The sequence below is a fragment of the Sus scrofa genome, chromosome 4 (assembly GCF_000003025.6).
Source record: "Sus scrofa isolate TJ Tabasco breed Duroc chromosome 4, Sscrofa11.1, whole genome shotgun sequence".
Lineage (NCBI taxonomy): Eukaryota > Metazoa > Chordata > Mammalia > Artiodactyla > Suidae > Sus > Sus scrofa.
Window position 1 is genome coordinate 36413012 of NC_010446.5, and position 22640 is coordinate 36435651.

A 22640-nucleotide genomic window follows, 5' to 3' on the forward strand; every position below is an offset into this window, starting at 1 on the left:
GATCTTTTCCAAGATGGCTCATTCATGACTATTGGCAGAACCCTTCGGTTTCTTGCTGACCACTGGCAAGCCGCCTAAGTTCCTCATCATGGGTCTCTGCGTAATGCTGCTTGTGTGTCCCTGTGGCATGACAGCTGGCCTCTTTCAGAGTGAGTGATCCATGAGAAAGCAAGGAGGAAGCTGCCCTGTCTTTTATGACACATCCTTAGAAGCCATTTCTACTATGTTCTATTTGTTAGAAGTTAGTTATTATGTCAGCCACTGCTCAAGGAGAGATTTAAACTCCATTTTGATTGGAGTATAGTTGACTTACAGTGTTGTGTTAGTTTCAGGTGTACAGTGAAGTGAATCAGTCATACATACACATATATCCATTCCTTTGCAGATTCTTTTCCCATATAGGTTATTACATAGTACTGTAAACTTTCTTAAAGGGAGGTATATCAAAGAATTATGGCGATATTTTAAAACTGCTGCACTGTACTATGTAAGTGATGTGGTTAATACATAGAAAATTCACTAGAACCATAGATGTTTTTCTAGAACTAGTATAAGAGTTCAGCAAGGTTGCCAGTGGGAGTCAACACACATATTAATTCCATTCCTAGCTGTCAGTAAGAAGCAAATTTAAACTAGCAAATTTTTCCTAGCAGAAATAGAATCCTAGCAGGGGGAAAAAACAAACTAATAGTAGATATACAAGATCTTCATAGAGAAAATTTTTAAATTTTATTTTAAAATAACAAAATAACAAGGAGTTCCCACTGTGGCACAGCAGGTTAAGGATCCAGCATTGCCGCAGGGTGGTATAGGTTGCAGCTGCAGCTAGGATTCAATCCATGGCCCAGGAATTTCCATTTGCCACAGGGTGAAGCCAAAAAAAAATTTTTTTTTTTATAAAAATAGCAAAGAATACCCAGACATTCTGCACTCAAGGATGGGATGACACAATGTTCCTATTGTGGTTCAGTAGGTTAAGAACCCAACATAGTGTCTGGAGGATGTGGGTTTGATCCCTGACCTTGCTTAGTGGGTTAAGGGTCTGATGTTGCCACAGGCTGTGGCATAGGCTGCAGATGCAGCTCTGATTTGACCCCTAGCCCGGGAACTTCCTATGCCGCAGGAGTGGCCCTTAAAAAAAAAAAAAAAAAAAAAAAAAGGATTGGATGACTCAGTGTAGTGAGCAAAAATTTTCATGAACTTTACTGAGATACATGACAAAGTAATCCTTACACTCAAGTGGCAGGGAGTGGCAAATAATTGTTACTTTTGAAGGACAAGTTTGGAAGACTTGCCAGTACACAATGTCAAGAATTATTTTAAAGCCATTACGTGTTCCATCATAAGTGACTAGACAGAGTTCCCAGTGCTACACAGTAGGATCCCATTGCTAAGAGTAATTAAGATGTAACTTTATGTCCAGTGCAGTAGCTACAACGACATAAGGCTTTAAATTTTCATTGTAAGGTACCTAGCATTAATAACTGCAATATTGGTTCTCAGCATTTTGGTGTTCTAGTATTTAGTGCTGTTTTACATCATTTTGGAAGATACATTTTTGTGGAGTTTTGGGATATTTTTAAATGTATGCCTTGGGACGTTGCAAGAGAATTATATGTCCTAATTTCAAACTGAACAAATGCTAACATGCATTTAAAAAAGCTATTCTGCATTCCCAGTTACTCAAGAGGAGAAAGAAAATTGTCAGAGCCAATCTTCTATTATAAAAATAATCCTGTGAGTTCCCTGGTGGCCTAGTGTTATCATTGCTGTGACTTGGGTAATGCTGTGACTGGATTTGATCCCTGGCCTGGGAACTTCCACATGGCACAGGCATGGCCAAAAAGAAAATAAAAATAATCCTAACTAATTCAAAGACTTTCCAGATGAGCAGAATTTAAAATTAACAGTATTGAAATTGATTCTGGAATCCCTGATGAAATTAAGAGATAACAAATTGCAAGTGTTTTCTTTGACACATGCTAAAAGCTTATTAGCAATAAGATTGCAGTTTCAAAATTGACAAACCTCTGGCTAGACTCACTAAGAAGTGGAGAGAAAGAACCCAAATAAACAAAATTAGAAATGAAAAAGGAAAAATCACAATGGATACTGCAGAAATACAAAAAACCATAAGAGAATACTATGAACAATTATATGCCAACAAATTTGACAATCTGGAAGAAATGGACAACTTTCTAGACTCCTATAGCCTGCCAAAACTGAATCAAGAAGAAATAGACCAACTGAACAGACCATTCACTAGAAATGAAATTGAATATGTCATAAAAACACTCCCTACAAATAAAAGCCCAGAACCAGATGGCTTCATAGGCGAATTCTACCAAACATACAAAGAGAATCTGGTACCCATCCTCCTTAAACTTTTTCGAAAGGTTGAAGAAGAAGGAACACTCCCAAAGACATTCTGTGACGCCACGATCACTCTAATTCCAAAACCAGACAAAGATACCACCAAAAAAGAAAATTGTTGGTCAATATCTTTGATGAATATAGACACAAAAATTCTCAGCAAAATTCTAGCCAACCGAATCCAACAACATATCAGAAAGATGGTATACCATGACCAGGTGGGATTCACCCCAGGTTTGCAAGGATCGTTAAACATACGTAAATCAATCAATGTCATACACCACATTAACAAAAGAAAAGTCAAAAACCATATGATCATCTCAATAGACGCAGAAAAAGCATTTGACAAAGTCCAACATCTATTTATGATAAAAACTCTCACCAAAGTGGGTATAGTGGGAACATTCCTGAACATAAAGCCATTTTTGACAAACCCACATCAAATATAATACTCAATAGAGAAAAATTGAAAGCCTTCTCACTGAAATCTGGAACAAGACAGGGATGCCCACTCTCACCACTGCTATTCAACATAGTTTTGGAAGTCCTAGCCACAGCAATTAGACAAACAAAAGAAATAAAAGGCATCCAAGTAGGAAGAGAAGAGATAAAACTGTCACTGTATGCAGTCAGTATGATACCATACATAGAAAACCCTAAGGACTCAACCCAAAAATTACTTGAACTGATTAACAAATTCAGCAAAGTAGCAGGATATAAGATTAACATTCATAAATCAGTCGCATTTCTGTATACTAACAATGAAATATTAGAAAAGGAATGCAAAAATACGATACCTTTTAAAATTGCACCCCCAAAAATCAAATACCTGGGGATATGTCTGACCAAAGAGATAAAGGACTTATATGCTGAGTACTATAAGGCATTAATAAAGGAAATTAAAGAAGATGTAAAGAAATGGAAGGATATTCCATGTTCCTGGATTGGAAAAATGAACATTGTAAAAATGGCCATACTACCCAAAGCAATCTACAGATTCAATGTAATCCCTATCAAATTACCCATGACATTTTTCACAGAACTAGAACAAACAATCCAAAAATTTATATGGAACCATAAAAGACCCAGAATTGCTAAAGCAATCCCGAGAAACAAAAACCAAGCAGGAGGCATAAGTCTTCCAGACCCCAAGCAATATTAGACAGCCACAGTCATCAAGACAGTCTGGTACTGGTACCAAAACAGACATACAGACCATTGGAACAGAATAGAGAACCCAGAAATAAACCCTGACACCTATGGTCAATTAATCTTTGACAAAGGAGGCAAGAGCATAAAATGGGAAAAAGAAAGTCTATTCAGCAAGAATTGCTGGGAAAGCTGGACAGCTGCATGCAAAGCAATGAAACTAGAACACAGCCTCACACCATGCACAAAAATAAACTCAAAATGGCTGAAAGACTTAAATATAAGACAAGACACCATCAAAGTCCTGGAAGAGAACATAGGCAAAACATTCTCTGACATCAGCCTCATGAATATTTTCTCAGGTCGTTCTCCCAAGGCAACAGAAATAAGAGCAAAAATCAACCAATGGGACCTAACCAAGCTGACAAGCTTTTGCACAGCAAAGGAGACCAAAAAGAAAACAAAAGGACAACTTACAGAATGGGAGAAATAGTTTCAAACGGTGCAGCTGACAAGGGCTTAATCTCTACAATATGCAAGCAATTTATACAACTCAACAGCAAAAAAGCAAACCACCCAAAGGAAGAATGGGCAAAAGGTCTGAATAGACCATTTTCCAAGGAAAATATACAGATGGCCAACAAGCACATAAAAAAACACTCAACAGCTCTGATTATTAGAGAAATGCAAATCAAAACTACCATGAGATACCACCTTACACCAGTCAGAATGGCCATCATTAATAACTCCACAAATAACAAATGCTGGAGGGGGTATGGAGAAAAGGGAACCCTCCTACACTGTTGGTGGGAATGTAAGCTGGTACAACCACTATGGAGAACAGTATGGAGGTACCATAGAAATCTATACATAGACCTATCATATAACCCAGCAGTCCCACTCTTGGGCATATATCCGGACAAAACTTTCCTTAAAAAAGACACATGCACCCACATGTTCATTGCAGCACTATTCACAATAGCCAAGACATGGAAACAACCCAAATGTCCATCTACAGATGATTGGATTAGGAAGATGTGGTATATATACGCAATGGAATACTACTCAGCCATAAAAAAGAATGACATAATGCCATTTGCAGCAACATGGATGGAACTAGAGACTCTCATACTGAGTGAAATCAGTCAGAAAGAGAAAGGCAAATACCATATGATATCACTTATATCTGGAATCTAATATATAGCACAAGTGAACGTTTCCACAGAAAAGAAAATCATGTACTCGGAGAATAGACTTGTGGCTGCCCGGGGGGAGAGGGAGGGAGTAGGAGGGATTGGGAGCTTGGGGTTAACGGATGCAAACTGTTGCTCCTGGAATGGATTAGCAATGAGATCCTGCTGTGTGGCATTGAGAACTATGTATGGATACTTACATCGCAGCACAACAATGGGAGGAAATAGTATGTATACATGTATGTGTAACTAGGTCCCCATGCTGTAAAAATAAAAATTTAAAAAAAAAGATGCAGTTTCTGGAAAAATAAAGAATTAAGAGTGGGACCTCAAAAAAGAGATGAAATGATTTGAAGATGAAATAGTCAGGAGATGTAGAATTACATTACCATTATATTGTTTCCAGTTAATATGGAGAGACTTTTCAGCAGCTGGAAAAATGCACACAAAAATAGCTCACAACTCATTTGCAGTACTAGTACTGCACTTGTAAAATTGTGCTATCAAAAAAAAAAAATTCAGATGCATTTTTCATTTTCAATTTTCTTTCTTTTTTTTTTTTTTTCTTTTCTTTTCTTTTTAGGGCTGCACTCATGGCGTATGAGATTCCCAGGCTAAGGTTCACATTGGAGCTAAGCTGCTGGTCTACACCACAGCCACAGCAACGTCAGATCTGAGCCGCATCTTCGACCTACACCACAGCTCATAGCAATGCCGGATCCTTAACCCACTGAGCGAGGCCAGGGATTGAATGTGCAGCCTCATGGTTCCTAGTCGGATTTGTTTCTGATGCGCCACTACAGGAACTCCTCATTTTCAGTTTTCTGAGATTGTTTCCATTTTCTTCACTTTTACGTGTTTTTATTATTACTATGTTTATTTTTTCTTTTTTGGCCACCCTGTGGCACATGGAGTTCCCGGGCCAGATCTGAGCCACAGTTGCCACCTATGCCGCAGCTGAGGCAAACCAGATCCTTTAACCCACTGTGCTGGGCTGGGGATTGAACTTCTGTCCTGGTACTACAGAGATGCCACCAATGCCACTGAACTCCTATTCAGTTTATTTTTAAATAATATTTTATTTTTCTGCTAATTTGTGTTAGAATGACAGTTTGCCTTTTTATATGCTTTTATCAATTTATATTTTTATTTGATCTGAATGTATTTTTATTTGAGATGTATCAAACATTTAATTTTACTTGTTAAAGCATGTATTCTGAATTAAAAAAAATAACCAGTATTAATACTGATGTTTCCATAAAGTATTGAGATACCCATTCTGCCAGTTATTAGTTTTATTGGTGTCCCATTGGGGGCCATACATTTTTTAGTATTTTTAGTTATAGCCTGTATCCAGCTTCAATGAGTGTCTTCATCCCTGTGGTCACCATTTAGGCATTTATGTATACTGATTTCCAGACTCCATTGAAAGTGTGTTTGAATACATATATTATTTACATTTGAACCATGCATTCATTTAACCAAAAAAGTATGGATTGAGCACTTAGTATGTCATAGGCCCTGCTAGACACTGTGGATCATGTCCTCAAGACAAGCAAGCTCCTGCCCTCAAAGAACTTACTTTCAGATGGAAATACAGTAAATGATTAACCAAATGAGCAAATAATAAAATTATAAATTGTGCTAAGAACCAGGAATGAGGTAAACAGGGTGATGTGAAAAGTGGGTGTAAGTTCATTTGAGCTGAGACCTGAGTGCTGAGAATGAGCCGGTCAAGTGAAGATCTATCCAAGGGAAGTACATTCCAATAGAAAAAGTTTCTCTGGGGCCTTTGAGGCGGAAAAGAGCTTCAGGAAACATGAAGGAGACAGGAGGGGCTGGAATATGGAGAGCAAGAAGGCAGGATGGTTTAAAGCTGAAAATGGAGAGAGAGGCCGGAACAAAATCATTCAGGACTTTTGTAGGTCATGGTAAGGATTTTAAAGATCTTACATGTATTGGGATGCCGTTTAAAGCAGAGGAATGACATGAACTGATAGGCGTTTTTGAAAGATTTTGTTTTCTGTGGAGAGAATGAATTGTAGAGTGATGAAGGTGTAAATGGAGAATGGTTAGGAGTTTATTAGAATAGATTACGTAAAAAGTCATGCTTGGATCTTGGGAGCCACTAGAAAATTTGTTTTTGTTTGTTTGGTTTTTTGGTTTTTTGGGGGTTTTTTTGCTTGGAAGTGATATTCATGAAGATTGGGATGAGAAGATGAACATGGCTGGAGTTCCCAGGTGGCTCATCGGGTTAAGGATCATGCATTGTCACTGCAGTGGCTCGGGTCACTGCTATGGTGAGGTGGCCAGGGAACCGCCGTGTGCCATGGGTGTGCCAAAAACAAAAAAGAAGCCTGGGTTATTAGAGTCCCTTCTAGTAACCCCAACAAAACAACTCTCAAATTTCCATCAGTGGTACAGAGTTTTTGTTGAGGTGTAGGGGTGTGTGTGTGTGTGTGTGATCTTGGTGGGAATTAGATGTGATGAGGTAAAGATATCTAAATGGGACTATGTATAGAACTGTCCCATGTACACACATGCCAAGTACTGTTACCATTTCTTTGGATTTCTCTGTTCACCCTGTACTTTCAGAGCACCATAGTCTTAGGAGTTGCTCCCATCAGTGCCCTTTACTTGTTCCTAGGATGTGGAAATCCTTTTACCCTTAATTCAGGCTAAACTTTTTTTTTTTTTTTTTTTTTTGCTTTTTAGGGCCACACTCCCAGCATGTGGCGGTTCCCAGGCAAGAGGTCAAATCAGAGATGTAGATGCTAGCCCTATGCCACAGCCACAGCAATGCCATATCTGAGCCACGTCTGCGACCTACACCACAGCTCACAGTAATGCCGGATCCCCAACCCACTGAGCAAGGCCAGGGATCACACCCACATCCTCATGGATCCTAGTCAGATTTGTTTCTGCTGGGCCACAACAGAAACTCCAGATTAAACTTTTTTAAAGTGAACTTTTATTGGGACACTAAGCAAAAAATTTAGCATCTTATATTTGTATATTGCATTATAATTTTCAAAGGATAAAAAAATCAAGACCCTACAATATGCTGCCTATTAGAGATTCACCTTAGGGCAAAGGACACATATCAATTGAAAGATATTTCTTTTTGTTTATTTTTTTCTTTTGTTTTTTCTTTGGCCACCTGGAGGCATATGGAATTCCTGGGCCAGCAATCAGATCCAAGCTGTGGTTATGACTTAAGCTGCAGCTGTGGCAATGCCGGATCCCTAACCCACTGTGCCTGGCTGGGGATCCAGTCTGTGTCCCAGAACTTCTAAGATGCCAACGATCCACTGCATGAACTCCGCCTTTAGTTTGTTTTTGTATCTGTTCTTAACACTTTTCTACAGTTTAAGATGCTAATTTCCTAGATCATTTTCCCAAATCCAAAGCTTATTAATTCTGAGAATGTAATTTGTTTCATTTATCTAAATATAAGACATTTATTCTCCCATCTGCTGTTTGAAGACCATGAAGTAATTATCTTTTCATAGTATTTTAAAGAATAATTTTCTTATCATAATTATCTTTGCTTGACAATGCAGTTCTCTGGAGTACAAGGAGAAAAGTTTAAAGTAGCAGTTGTTCACCGTTTTAAAAAAGAACTCTAACAATTTTATAGTACATCATGACGCTATCTACAGTTCATACAGAAAAAAAAATTTTTTTTAAATGATGGCATTTGCCATATTATTCCCAGTCTCCTTACTATCTGTCACAGGCCAAATGACAAAATGCTAAATCATTTCGAGAGACCAAAAATAAGGACCAGAAGGAAAATGAAGGTTGTATTTGCTAAATCTAGCAAACAATTTTAATTGACAGTGTTAAGGAAAAACACTCTATTGAGATGACATTTCCCAAAAGAGAGCTAATCTACAAGAGCCATGTAGATATTAAAATGTGCAGCCCTTCATCCCTGACCACTCCTTCCCTTGGTGGTCACAGTGACCTGGTGGTCTTGGGCGGTCCATCAGAATAGTTCCATGGGAAACTGATACGGCGGATTTGTCAGCCCCTATTCCCGTTTCTGAAAAGGTCCCTAGAACCTGAGTATACAGATGTAAACTTGAGCCACCTTCCACATCTGCCATTTTACCAGGAGAGGCTGTGTGGGGGCCAGGGCTCTGTCAGAAAGAGGATTGCTGGATTTATTGTCCCAACTTGAAATTACTGTTCCGCTCTTAAGAAGCGACAAAGCTGTGAGGACTGCTGATTCACTTCTGCTTTACAGTACTGGCAACTCCCACTTCTTGCCCTACCACTTAGGTTCCTAAGTGGCAGCGTAAGGAAATCTCCAGCCCAAAAATACAACTTCTCCTTGTAACCCTTTGCTTATTTTTATCCTCACGAGCTGGGAATAAAAAAAAAACATTAAAAACCTTGTAGGAAAAAAAAAAATTCTTATTTCGTTCTTGAACCCAGAGCCATTTCTAAGCATATACCTCACTCCTTTCTTTTCTTGGGGTATCAAAAGGTACCTCCCCCAAATAGGCTACCAAATAGGCTACCACAGTCCAAAGGAGAGATAGCAGGAAAAGAATTAAGGTTCTATTTATTTATTTATTTATCTTTTAAGGGCCACACCTGTGGCATATGGAGGTTCCCAGGATAGGGGTCAAAACAGAGCTGTAGCTGCCAGCCTGTGCCACAGCCACAGCAACGCAGGATCCAAGCCAAGTTGGCAACTTACACCACAGCTCATGGCAATGCCAGATCCTTAACCCCCTGAGTGAGGCCAGGGATGGAACCCACTTCTCATGGACACTAGTCGGGTTCATTACTGCTGAGCCATGGTGGGAACTCCTAAGCCTCCCTCTAAAGCCTCAGATACTCCTCAGCTCTTTTACTAAAACTCTGTACTCACTTCCTACCAAAGGTCTCCTCCTTAATTCTTATTTCCAGGGGGGAGAAAGAGGAAATACCTGACACTCCATAAGGTGTCTATACATAAACATGCCATTTCTAAGGATTTGGTTAAGTTAGGCCCTTAGGCCTTTTTTCAGTCATTTTTTCACTGTATATTCTTAGGGTCCTTAGGGTTTGGAATGAATGGGGTAAGATGTGGGTCTAATAGTGATGTGTAGGGAATTCCTGAATTCTAAGGATCTACCTAGGCCACGAGTATAAACATCATAGAGCCTGGACTAGAGTGATTAGCCTGCCTTCACAAGCAATCAGACTACACCTCAGAGACGCTTACTAGATCCTCTCTGGGGTTGTATAGCCTAGGGTTGTATAGTCGAATGTCCACCATCTTATGTCACTGGAATGGGACATTTATATTAAGGATGCAGTAAATGATAGCTTCATCTAGCACATAATTTGGAGCACGAATGGAAACATATTATAGGAGAATTGTGAAAACCCGTTATGTTGAAGATGATGTACCTTATATTTCTACCATAAATCATGAATAAGGCTAGAACCTTAGAGATGATGGTTGTACAGTTAATGGTCTCTCTGGCTCTCAGTAGCCTTTCCTGTAAAACAGGGAGATCGAATTAGATGATTCAGGTTAGATGATCCTGGATGGCCCTTACAGCTGTAAAAATTTCATAGTAATACTTAAATTTCTCGTAAGAACATAGTCTTGTGCCTTCAAACTATTTGAGGTGAAGTCAGGTTAAATTTTGTGGACTATTTAGAAAATAAGGAATAATTTTATAAAAGTTGTAATTCCTGTATTTTTAAACAACACCAAATAAATAAATAAGTAGGAATGTCATTCTTGTAGCACTTCAACAATTCTGTATAAATGAAGGTGGGTTTAATGAGGTTTAGATCTTCTTTTCTTTTTCTTTTAGGGCCCCGATTGCAGCATATGGAAGTTCCCAGGCTAGGTTACGAATCAGAACTACAACTGCTGGCCAACGCCACAGCCACAGCAATGCCAGATCCAAGCTGCATCTGTGACCTACACCACAGCTCACAGCAATGCCAGATCCTTAACTACTGAGCAGGTCCAGAGATCGAACACGAAACCTCATAGATCCTAGTTAGGTTCATTACCAGGCTCCCACAGTGGGAACTCCCAGATTTTTTTTTTTTTTAATGCTATTTTAGTGCCGCACCTGGGGCATATGAAGGTTCTCAGGTTAGGGGTCGAATCGAAGCTGTAGCCTCTGGCCTACACCACAGCCCCAGCAACGCAGAATCCAAGCCGTGTCTGCGACCTACACTACAGCTCATGGCAACACCGGATTCTTAACCCACTAAGCGAGACCAGGGATCGAACCTGCGTCCTCATGGATCCTAGTCAGGTTTGTTAACCACTGAGCCACGAAGGAAACTCCTCGACTTTTTTTTTTTTTTTTTTTAATAGGCCCAGACCTTCCTCCCATCCTTCTTTTTCTTTTCTTTCTTTCCCTCCCTTCTTTCCTTCCATTGAGACGTAATTAACATATAGCATTATATTAGGTAAACTTTTCATTTGTAAGAAGTGTTGAACTTCATCTCAATTCCGAACAGTTTCAGAACGAGTGAGAGTTATAATAGGTATCTGTGAAATGAAGAGGAACTTCAAAGGCCCCCATACTCCTTTTATTTTATACCAGTACTAGATTCTCAATTTGCTCTCGATGCCCAGGTGGGCCACAAGGTGGCACCATTTGGCCATGTAAATAAAACACTGCTATAGATGAAAAAACCCGATTTTTTAAAAAAAGCAAGTAACTTTATTATAAAAGTAGTACATGTGCATGAAAGACTTTAGATCAATCTTTCAATGCTTATTTAAATGTATATTGTATAATTACAAATTGGAAACTTCTAGGAGAAGAAGGAGAAGAAGCCATTTGCTAAGAATTTTAAACATGGTAAGATTATGCAGTAAAAATTTTGGAAAATACTGAAAAACATCAGAATAAAATAAACAGTATTTTCTTTGTGAAAATTAATTTTTAGTTATTTTAGGCCACTATCTTTCTGAAATTTGAATTGTAACTACATTTTAATAATGCAAAAAAGAGTGAGTAATATAAAAATTGAAGCAGATATGTATCAGAAATTCTTGTTTGGTGTGTTTTGATTTCCTGATGGAGAAATAAAAATTTAGGCAAGTGTTTTCTCACTATCCCAACAAGTTAAGAAATACTTGAGAATAATGAATCCAGCAGTGTAGCCATGCTCTGTAAAGTGGAAGAGGTTCTAAGTATTTTCTTTTGTTTTCTCACACTTAAAAGATTTTACTTTGAGATTATTGCAAAGAGTTAATTCAGAATATATGTGCTAGACTGACACTTCCTGTTATGAAACATTTCCAGATATTTATTGTTTTTCCTCGGTTTAAAAAGTTTACTTTTGGAGTTCCCTTGTGGCTCACAGTAAATATTCACATTTTTTTTTGCCTTTGTTTTGGTACATCAAAGGTTTTGGTACCTCAAAGTCTTTGATACCTCAAAAGTTACAATTCAGAGTCCTAGCGCTTAAGATCTATGTGACTCTCAGACCCTTCTAAGACAGTCTTCAAAGAAATAGATAAATAAAGATCTTAAAGCCAGATTAGTTTAAGATAACTGTGGGGTGGGGGGGAAATGAACTCTAGGAGTTCCCATGTGGCTCAGCAGTTAAGAACCTGACACAGTGTCTGTGGGGATGCAGGTTTAATTCCTGACCTGGCTCGTGGGGTTAAGGATCCTCATTGCTCCAAACTGAGGCATAGGTCCCAGATGTGGCTCCAGTTCATTGTTGCTGTGGCTGTGACGTAGGGCTCAGCTGCAGCTCCGGTTCACCCCTTAGCCTGGGAATTTCCATATGCCACAGGAGCAGCCATAAAAAGAAAAAAAAAAAAGATGAACTGTAGAATAGAATCTTGGAAGTTTTATCGTAAAAAGAGCAAACATTGCATCAAGACTGCTGTAACAGTAAAACTATTTGCCAATAAAGAAATGAAACTGATTCCACAACCATATGTCATAGTGAAACCCATCTGTGTCATACCTTTTAAATACATTGCCTAAAAATCCATTGTGACAATCAAATTTTGACCAAAAATATTATTTTAAATTTCTCTCAGACTATCTCTGTTTTGATTGGTTTAAATATCAATTACTTTGAACCTGTGTAATAATTGGAAAAATTACAGGGTGAATTCTTTTTTAACGTGCTAAGGAATTCAATAAGAAAGTTATGGTATAGGCATACGAAGGAATACAACCATTAAAATTGTTATAAAAAACTGGTAACCATGGACGAATATTCACAATATAGTTAAGTAAAAAAGTTTAACATTAATAATCCATAATATGAATTAAGTATATATATTCATCTCAAGAAAAAAGCGCTAAGACCATGCACCAAAATATTAATGGTAGTTATTTCTATTTGGTGGGAATTGGGGTAACTTATTTTTTTTCTTTGTTCGTATTTATTTGCTTAAGAATTTTACGATGAACTGTAGAACTACTCATAAGAAAAAAAAATGTTACTTTAAAACCCTGTTGTAGGAGTTCCCTGGTAGCCTAGTGGTTAAGGACTCAGCATTGTCACTGCTATGGCTTGAGTTACTGCTGTGCCTCAGGTTTGATCCCTAGCCCAGGAACTTTTGCATGCCACAAGGCGCAGCTAAAAATAAAACCACTTGGCTCAGTGGTTAACAAATCCGACTAGCAACCATGAGGTTTCAGGTTCGACCCCTGGCCTCGCTCAGTGGGTTAAGGATCTGGCCTTGCCGTGAGCTGTGGTGTAGGTTGCAGCTCAGATCTGGTGTTGCTGTGGCTGTGGTGTAGGCCAGCGGCTACAACTCCAATTAGACCCCTAGCCTGGGAACTTCCATATGCCGCCAGAGCATTTATTAAAATGTTTTTAATAAGTAAAATCCTATTGCATTGAGTGTACATTCAGCCAAGAATTACTGGACTCTCTCATGTCTAGATTCAAGAAACAGGGTACCAGGCACTGTGTAATTTGCCAGGGTATAAGATCAGACACATTTTTTGTCTTCTAGAATGTTTTGGGAAGGGGTTTAAATTGCTGTCAAAATTTTTGCTTGCCTAGCTAAATTTCTTTTAGATAGTTTTTTTTTTTTTTTTCCCTTTCCTGATATCTCTGGATTAGCAAGCAGTTAGGATTTAATGAATTCATTGAAAGTTCTTATTTTATGATTCTTGGAGGTTATTTTTATATCTTTTTTAAAAAAATGTATCTTTTAAAAGGGTAAGAGTAACCAAGTAGGGTATGGTAAATCCTGATTTTTGGGGTGCCATTTACTCTATGTCATTCTCAGTTTTAGTACTTTCCTTTGATATTAAAAAATGCAAGTAATACAGAGTTCCTGTTGTGGCTCAGTGGGTTATGAATCCAACTAGTATCCATGAGGTTGCAGCTTCGATCCCTGGCCTCACTCAGTGGGTTAAGGATCCAGCATTGCCGTGAGCCGTGGTATAGGCCAGCAGTTGCAGCTCCAAATCAACCCCTAGCCTGGGAACTTCCATGTACCACAATTGCAGCCCAAAAAAGCAAAAAGGAAAAAAAAGAAAAGAAAATGCAGGTAATAAGGGTATCTCTTCAGATATGCCATTTTTTTTTTCTTCAGATTTTGTTGCAGTGTCTGGTGCTTTGATCTCTGATCAAGGTTACTATGTAGGCATAAGACTGTCGTCCATTTGAACCAAGAATGTGCTACTTAGTCTTGTCTTTCCCCAGTGACCTTTCAAGTTGAAAAATAAAAAAAAATTATGTGTGGTTGGTGATATTGGATATAGAAGACCAGTTTAAAGCTGTGCTATATGATAAAGTAGAGTGTGTTTTCTCTATCAGTTCTTAACCATCGAGAATACTGTCTCAAGGTTGTGTAAATTGACCTAATTTAACATAGAAGAAAAATATAAACTATAGCAAAAAAGAGTATCAACTAGAACTTTCTTATTAGGTGGATGATTCAAAAGCTTTCACTGGAACCTCATTATCAATCTCTTATGTGGGTTGAGACGAGGCCTGTTTGGAGCCCTTGTTACTGAGATCTGTGTAACTGCCCTGTCCCAAAGAATGAGTGACTCCATCCTCATGCTGTTTCCTGGGCAATACCACATAGCATGGAGTTATCGAATTTTAAATGCTAAGCTGGAGTTCCCGTTGTGGCGTAGTGGTTAACGAATCCGACTAGGAACCATAAGGTTGCCGGTTCGGTCCCTGCCCTTGCTCAGTGGGTTAACGATCCGGTGTCGCCGTGAACTGTGGTGTAGGTTGCAGACGCGGCTTGGATCCTGAGTTGCTGTGGCTCTGGCGTAGGCCAGTGGCTACAGCTCCAATTCCACCCCTAGCCTGGGAACCTCCATATGCCACGGGAGCGGCCCAAGAAATAGCTAAAAAAATAAAATAAATGCCAAGCTAGGCAGGCCCCCGAGGACCTAACCCCCAAAGTCCTGCTTTAACAATCCCAGGGGGTGAGCCTCTGAACTAGTCATTGGACACTGTCCCTAATGGATATTGTCCCTTAGGAACCAGAATCAGGCTATGGTGAATAACCAGAGAACTTTTTGAGGCTTGACTGTTCTGGTGGTTTCTTGTCTGCCAGGAGCCAGTTCTCTTTTTCCTTCCTGGAAGTCCAACTAGAGGTCACCTAGTTCACCTAGTTGTTAGAAACAATTTTTTTTATTTTTTTATTTTTATTTTATTTTTTTTTTTTGCTTTTTAGGGCCACACATGCAGCATATGGAAGTTCCCAGACTAGGGGTCCAGTCAGAGCTACAGCTGCCAGCCTACACCACAGCCACAGCAAAGTCATATCTGAGTCGCATCTTCAACCTACACCACAGCTCACGGAAACGCCCAGATCCCTAACCCACTGAGCGAGGCCAGGGATCAAACCTGCAACCTCATGGTTCTTAGATTCGTTTCCACTGTGCCACAACAGGAACTCCTAGAAACTCTTGTTTACCAGGGCATAAATGTCCTATGCGAACTAGAGTACAGGCAAGGGCTCGTCTCAGAGCTGTGCCCAGCCTTGGGAGGGTAGTAACTGTATTTTGGAGGAGCTTAAGCCATACAGCTAGTTAAGTAGCTGAAATGGGGTTCAAACCCAAGCATTATAGCTCCAGATTAGGAGCCAAGCTCTTTTACCATCTGACTGTAGAAAAACTGTCTGTAGAGTGCTGTACACACCTAAAAGTAGCCCCTCTCAAGAGAGTCAGACTGTATCATGTCCCTCTCCCTCCTGCTTTCCCCAGCTTTCAGGTCTGCTCAGTATGCTCAGGTCTGCTCACAGGGTGACAGACCCAACCTTCTATGAATTTGGAAAGATATCACACATTAGTGCCTCTAACTCTACTTGTGGAATGGTTCTTATGACACATTCCCTTTGGTAAATACCAGGGCTTCCACCTGAGCCCCTCCAGTGCTGGGTCCCACAGACCCTTCCATAAAGAACCTCTCACTCTCCTAGCACCAAAAAAATGACCTCAGAGAGGTTAAGTTAAGAAGACCTTAGTTTCTTTCTTTTTGTTCTTTCTTTTTCTTTTTCTTTCTTTTTTTTTTTTTTTTTTGAAACGAGGAAGATAAGCACCTTCAGACTCAAGAGTCTTTTCATCAGAATCTTTACATCTCCATATGACCCAGAATTTGCACTCCTGGCCATTTATCCCAGAAAAATGAAGACTTGCACTGATGTAAAAATATGTACCTGAGTATTTTAGAAGCTGGAATACATCCAAAACCTGGAGAGATAACCAGATATCCTTCAGTAGGTGGACAGTTAAACTCTGGTACAGCAATGCCAGGGAATACTAGTCAGCATTATAAATGTTCAGAGAATTATATTGAATGGGAAAAAAAAAAATCCCCCAAAGTTACATACTATATGGCTCTGTTTATATAATATTCTTTTTTAACATTTTATTGAAGGGGAGTTCCCATGATGGCTCAGTGGAAATGAATCTGACTAGTATCCATGAGGATGCAGGTTCAGTCCCTGGCTTTGCTCTGTGGGTTGGTTAAGGATCTGGTGTTGCCATGAGCTGTGGTGTAGGTCACAGACACGGCTCAGATCCCGCATTGCTGTGGCTGTGGTGTAGGCTGGGGGCTACAGCTCGGATTCAACCCCAAGCCTGGGAATCTCCATATGCCATCGGTGCGGCCCTAAAAAGACAAAATAATTTTTTTTTTATTGAAGTATAGTTGATTTGCAATGTTGTAATGATTTCTGCTGTACAGCGAAGCGACTCAGTTATACATATACACATATTCATTTCCATGCAGATGATCACAGAATATTTGTCTTTTTTTTTTTGCTATTTCTTTGGGCCGCTCCCGCGGCATATGGAGGTTCCCAGGCTAGGGGTCGAATCGGAGCTGTAGCCACTGGCCTACGCCAGAGCCACAGCAACTCAGGATCCGAGCCGCGTCTGCAACCTACACCACAGCTCACGGCGACACCGGATCGTTAACCCACTGAGCAAGGGCAGGGACCGAACCCGCAACCTCATGGTTCCTAGTCGGATTCATTAACCACTGAGCCACGACAGGAACTCCGATCACAGAATATTGAGTAGAATCCCCTGTGCTATAACAGCAGGTCTCTTTGACCATCCATTCCGCATACCATTCCATTTACTCTTTATATAACATTCTTGAAATGACCCAGTTACAGAAATGGGAGATGGTAGTGGTTGCCAGGGGTAAGGAGGGGTGGGGGCAGAAGAGGTGTAGGTGTGGCCGTAGGAGGGATCCTGGTAGGGGTGGAGATGTCCTGTATCTTGACTGTAACAGTGGCAGTATCCTGGTTGTGATATTGTTTTACTCTCTGTTACCATCAGGGGAAATTGGGTAAAAGGTACACAGGATCTCTCTGTATTATTTCTTACAGCTGAATTCGAATGTACAATTATCTCAAAAGAAAGTTTACTTTAAAAAACCTTAGAATTCCTGTTGTGGCTCAGCAGTAACGAAGCCGACTAGTATCCATGAGGATGTGGGTTCGATCCCTGGCCTTGCTCAGTGGGTTAAGGATCCAGCATTGCTGTGAGCTGTGGTGTAGGTCACAGATGCAGCTCAGATCTGGTATTGCTGTAGGCCAGCAGCTGCAGCTCCGATTCGACTCCTAGCCTGAGAACTTCCATGTGCTGCAGGTGCGGCCCTAAAAAGCAAAAAAAGAAAAGAAACCTTTAGTCCTCTCCACCCTGTGGACAATAGTTAATACATGTCCTGATTTTTACTCATTTCTATAACTTGGGGAAGCTATTAATAAATTTCTAGTAATTGGATTTAGGGTCTTGGACATTTTCTTGGCAGGTTTGTAATAATTAGGTCCAACGAATTTATGTAATGTTGAGTTTGAAATCACATAATTTTAATTGGATCAAGTTTATTTTCTTATGGCACCTTGTCATATCAAAAAAAACTTGCAAGGAGTAGTTATTCTAATGGATTTAATTGAAACATTAGAATTACTTGGGGAGCATAACCATATAATTTGTAATTTTATCTCCACAAACAAAAAGCAACACTTGTCCTTCTCATAACATAAACCCTACTGTTTCCAGAATAACCCTGTACCATTTTATTTATTTATTTATTTATTTTGTCTTTTTGCCTTTTCTAAGGTCACTCTTGCGGCACATGGAGGTTCCCAGGCTAGGGGTCCAATCGGAGCTGTAGCCACCAGGATCTGAGCCACGTTTGCGACCTACACCATAGCTCACAGCAATGCTGGATCCTTAACCCACTGAGCAAGGCCAGGGATCAAACCTGCATCCTCATGGTTCCTAGTCAGGCTCGTGAACCACTGAGCCACGCCGGGAACTCCAATTTATTTATTTATTATTATTACTTTTTCTTTTGTTTTTCTAAGACTGCACCCATGTCATATGGAGGGTCCCAGGCTAGGGGTCTAATCGGAGCTGCAACTGCGGGCCTACACCACAGCCACAGCAACGCCAGATCAGAGCCGCATCTGCCACCTACACCACAGCTCATGGCAATGCCAGATTCTTAACCCACTGAGTGAGGCCAGGGATTGAACCTGCGTTCTCTTGGATACTAATCAGGTTTGTTAACCACTGAGCCACTACGGGAACTACCATCTTAACATTGAAAAAGCCAGATGATATTCAAGAGAGGCTTTAGTCATGAAGACTCAGCTCCAGTGGGCAGGACAAGAAAGGAAAATAGTAGGCCTTGGGTGAACCCGGATTATTTGTTCAAGGAAATGAATTAAGTTGCTCAGTGATATGAGATTGGCTATGTTGGGTATTACAGAATCACAGTGAACTGGGGACCAGTGGAGGAGGGTGGCTATTCTGCATATTGTCCTGTCATCGTGGTGTCTGTTGAGGTGTTGGGGGACTGGTCCTCACACGCGGTTTGTCAGCCCTGGTCTCCACTTGCAGCCTCGCACTGAGAGCCCTAATGATATACCCTGACTTACGTATAGTCAATGGAGCGTCCTAAAATCCCATGAATTATTTCCCTATATAGTATTATTTAAAGGGACCTGATAACAATGTGAATGACCAGTAAATGTCATCCATTTCAGCAGGAACTATAAATTTGGGATTTATACTTTATATTCTCAAATTTAGCATGGTATCTGACACATTTGGGTTACACAGTAAGTATTTGTCTAACCAATTACTGTTGGTTTTTTGTGGTCTATACTGGCTGGCTGTGACCCCATCCCTCCCGCATCTCCTCAAGAGAAGAGTGCAGTGGGACAGACAGGGGACTCCAAATGTCTCTCATTGCCCAGAGGGGAAGCCCGAGGGGGTCCCAGCAAAAGCCGCAGTGCAGGAGGGGCAGGTCAGGCACGTGGAAAAGACTGCAGGTAGATCTGAGCCGGTTTTTCCCTCACACTGAAAAGAAAAAGTGGAGGGACAGTCTCAGGAGGAGATTTAAGTACCAGCATGCAAGACAGATAAATATTTTTTTCTTATATGTACCTGTTTAGTTTAAACACACACACTGGTTGTTTTTACTTGTATCCCTCACTGCACATAGCATTTTTCCTCTGAAATTGCTTTAGTGAGCTAACCTGAGCCACCATTTATAATGTGAAAAATATGCATTCCAAATCCTAGTAACTTAGAGTGAATTTTCAGAGTCCCGTTTCTCCTCTACTGATGACAAGATCTGACTCTGACCTTTCGGACAGGGCTTTCTTATTTGTGGGCAACAGAGCTGCTCCTTAGTAAGCCCCTCTGTTCTTCCTTTCACCACGTCATTACTCGTTGGTGACTTTATAGCCTCCTAATTTGTTGCCTTACCCATAGATTTTCCTGGAAAGTTTCTATAGGTTCCTCTCGTTTGTCTCTGTTTAGTAGAACAGCAAGTCCTTTTTCATGCCGCATCTTTGATATAACTATTTTTTATTTACTACAGATCCTGGCTGGTGCATTTCCACATATTCCGTTGAAACCTCTTAAGAATTCAGAGAAACTTCCGCGTGACCACTGAAAGAAAAATTTAATCTTAAGGCTTACGTGAGTATTTTTCCTGTGGACTTCCTCACAATATGTGAAGGCTTCAATAAACTGTGGCCTTGCTTATGGGCAGATTCAGTTCTGTGATCAAGATGAAAGATGGTATCTATCATTGAGCTTATTAAATTTGGAGGTGAGTAGTTTATCAAGGACACCAAGAAACTCACAAAATACACTGTGCTTATTCTGACTTTAAAAATAGATGAGAAAGGCTCGTCCTTTTACGGAGCCAACATTCAAAAGAATCTCAGTCTGCAAACCACAAGAATTCTTACTGTGTTTGAACCAAAAAAAACCAAGTAGATTGTTTTTCATTTTCTGTTCTTAGAGAATTTAACCAAAGCACATTACCTCTTGAAAAGCTCTTGGTATGTGGTATTTTAATTTTTAAAAAATTTGTGATACGTTTGTCTTTTTTATGATCCAATCCAATGGATACTCTAGGGAAAAATAGGGAGATTGCCTTTGAAAGAGAATTCTTGACTATTTTTTCTGAGATGTCCTCCCATTTCAGCTAATTTCTTTAAAAAAATGCTATTACATAGTGGCATAATCTGATATCTTATTTTTTATCTCTATAATTTTTAATCACAAGCACATTTCCCCCTTCTTTTTTTTTTTTTTTTTTGTCTTTTTTTTTTTGCTATTTCTTGGGCTGCTCCCACGGCATATGGAGGTTCTCAGGCTAGGGGTCGAATTGGAGCCGTAGCCACCAGCCTACGCCAGAGCCACAGCAATGCGGGATCCGAGCCGCATCTGCAGCCTACACCACAGCTCACGGCAACGCCGGATTGTTAACCCACTGAGCAAGGGCAGGGATCGAACCCGCAACCTCATGGTTCCTAGTCGAATTCGTTAACCACTGCACCACGACGGGAACTCCCATTTTCCCCTTCTTTAGGATTATTCTTAGCAGCTTCTTCTCACCCTTTGCCTCCAACAGGTGGTTAAGTTGGGTTAATTCTATCTAGTATATCTTTCTGCAGTATGTATGCTCTCTTCTCTCTGCCACTGCCTTAGATAAGGCTGTCATCATTTCTTGCCTGGATTTCTATGGTGACTTTACTGATTGATCTCCCTCTCTCCAAACTTGACCCCCTCCAATCAAACCTCTTAGATTGCCAACCAAGTAATCTTTCTGAAAAACTAATGCACTAAGACCATGCCATTTCCTTGACTTGAAATCCTTCAGTGACTCCTTACTAAAATTCAGACATAATAAATCTTACCATGGACTTGTTAGGAAGATTAAATAAAGTTCATTAAGACCCCTTAGTGCAATGCCTGGCTCAGAACAGGCCCTCGGTCTGTGTTAATGTTTCCTCTTTGCATAGAGGACCCGAGGCAGCAGCAGAGCTTCATGTAAGGTGGCCCAGGACTAGAGGGACAGTGACTCTGCTGGAAACCAGGCTGAAAGGAGTAGGGGCCATGGATCTCACCAAACTCCTCAGCCAGGCTTTCCTGAACCCCTGTGAAGTGAGGCATGGTAGATTGCTCCAGTGCCCAGCACCATTCATGTTCCAGAAAGAAAGGCTTAGCCTGTTTAGTTATAAGCTAGGCTCATCTGTAACTAAACTTTTTAACCTTAAAGTCAGGCAGCCGTCTTTACAAACACATTGGACTCTGCCTTTGTGTTTTCTTATTTGGGTTTGTTTTCTTTTTAACTTCTTAGTAAAGTTTCTTTCGTCAGGCTTTAACTCTTTCTTAAACGAACCAAAGAAGGGGCAGTTGGGGATGGAAAAACACACACACACACACACACACACACACACACACACAGAGACCAAGTGACTGCTGGGGGCAGAGAAGTGTCAATAAAAGAGCTGTGGACAGACCAGCTGGTGGAGTGAGGCAGTTCCAGGGGTGCAGTGTTAGCGTGGACACAGCCGGGATTGCTGCTTTTGTCCTGCCTCTGTTGTTTTCCCACGGAGACCTGTTTTTCCTCATCTCTCCACCTTCAGACAGTGAGAATTTGGGAAAATCAGGTATTTAGGTAACCACAGAACAGAGTAGAATAGGATCAATACCGAAAAAAGATGGATATCCTTAACTTTCATGGCATTTCCAGTTTTAACTTTAGTTTGGTTCTTTCGTTAGCTTTTCTCCTTTGATTAAAATTTGAGGTTTGTGCTCTAAACAGGTCCTTATCGAGTGTGAATTAAGTTATGGGTTTTTCTCATGCCGATTCAGTTAACTTTTGAGCAGATAATTCCGTTTACTGTGTAGAATATCTCAAATACAATAAGAAGCAAATATGTGAGAGAGAATTGCTTTGTTTTAAATAAGAACCTCTCCCAGCAGTAGTGTGTTTGTGTGTGTGTGTGTGTGTGTGTGTGTGTGTGTAGCTAATTCTTTGAAGTTGAAGGAACAGTGTTGTCTCTCTTCTGACAATGATTTAATGAACTTAAGTTTAAGTACTTATATCTTGCTTAACTTCTAAAAATATCTCTTAATCTTTTTATCTGATGAAATGTGAAATAGGCCTTTATGGTAA

At 40.1% G+C, this 22640-nt stretch overlaps 1 protein-coding gene across 4 annotated transcripts in view; it reads left to right on the plus strand.

Annotated features, from left to right (window-relative positions):
- Positions 1-22640, plus strand: part of ANKRD46 (ankyrin repeat domain 46) — a 44981-nt gene that overhangs the window by 12402 nt on the left and 9939 nt on the right. For 2 of the 4 annotated variants that reach the window (NM_001243356.1, XM_005662942.3), the window contains exon 2: positions 20046-20146. The gene's annotated coding sequence lies outside the window, so the exon portion shown is untranslated. Of the gene's footprint in view, positions 1-20045; positions 20280-21002; positions 22132-22640 lie in introns of those variants that run through there. The other 2 variants (XM_013996571.2, XM_021088530.1) reach the window with 2 other exon arrangements.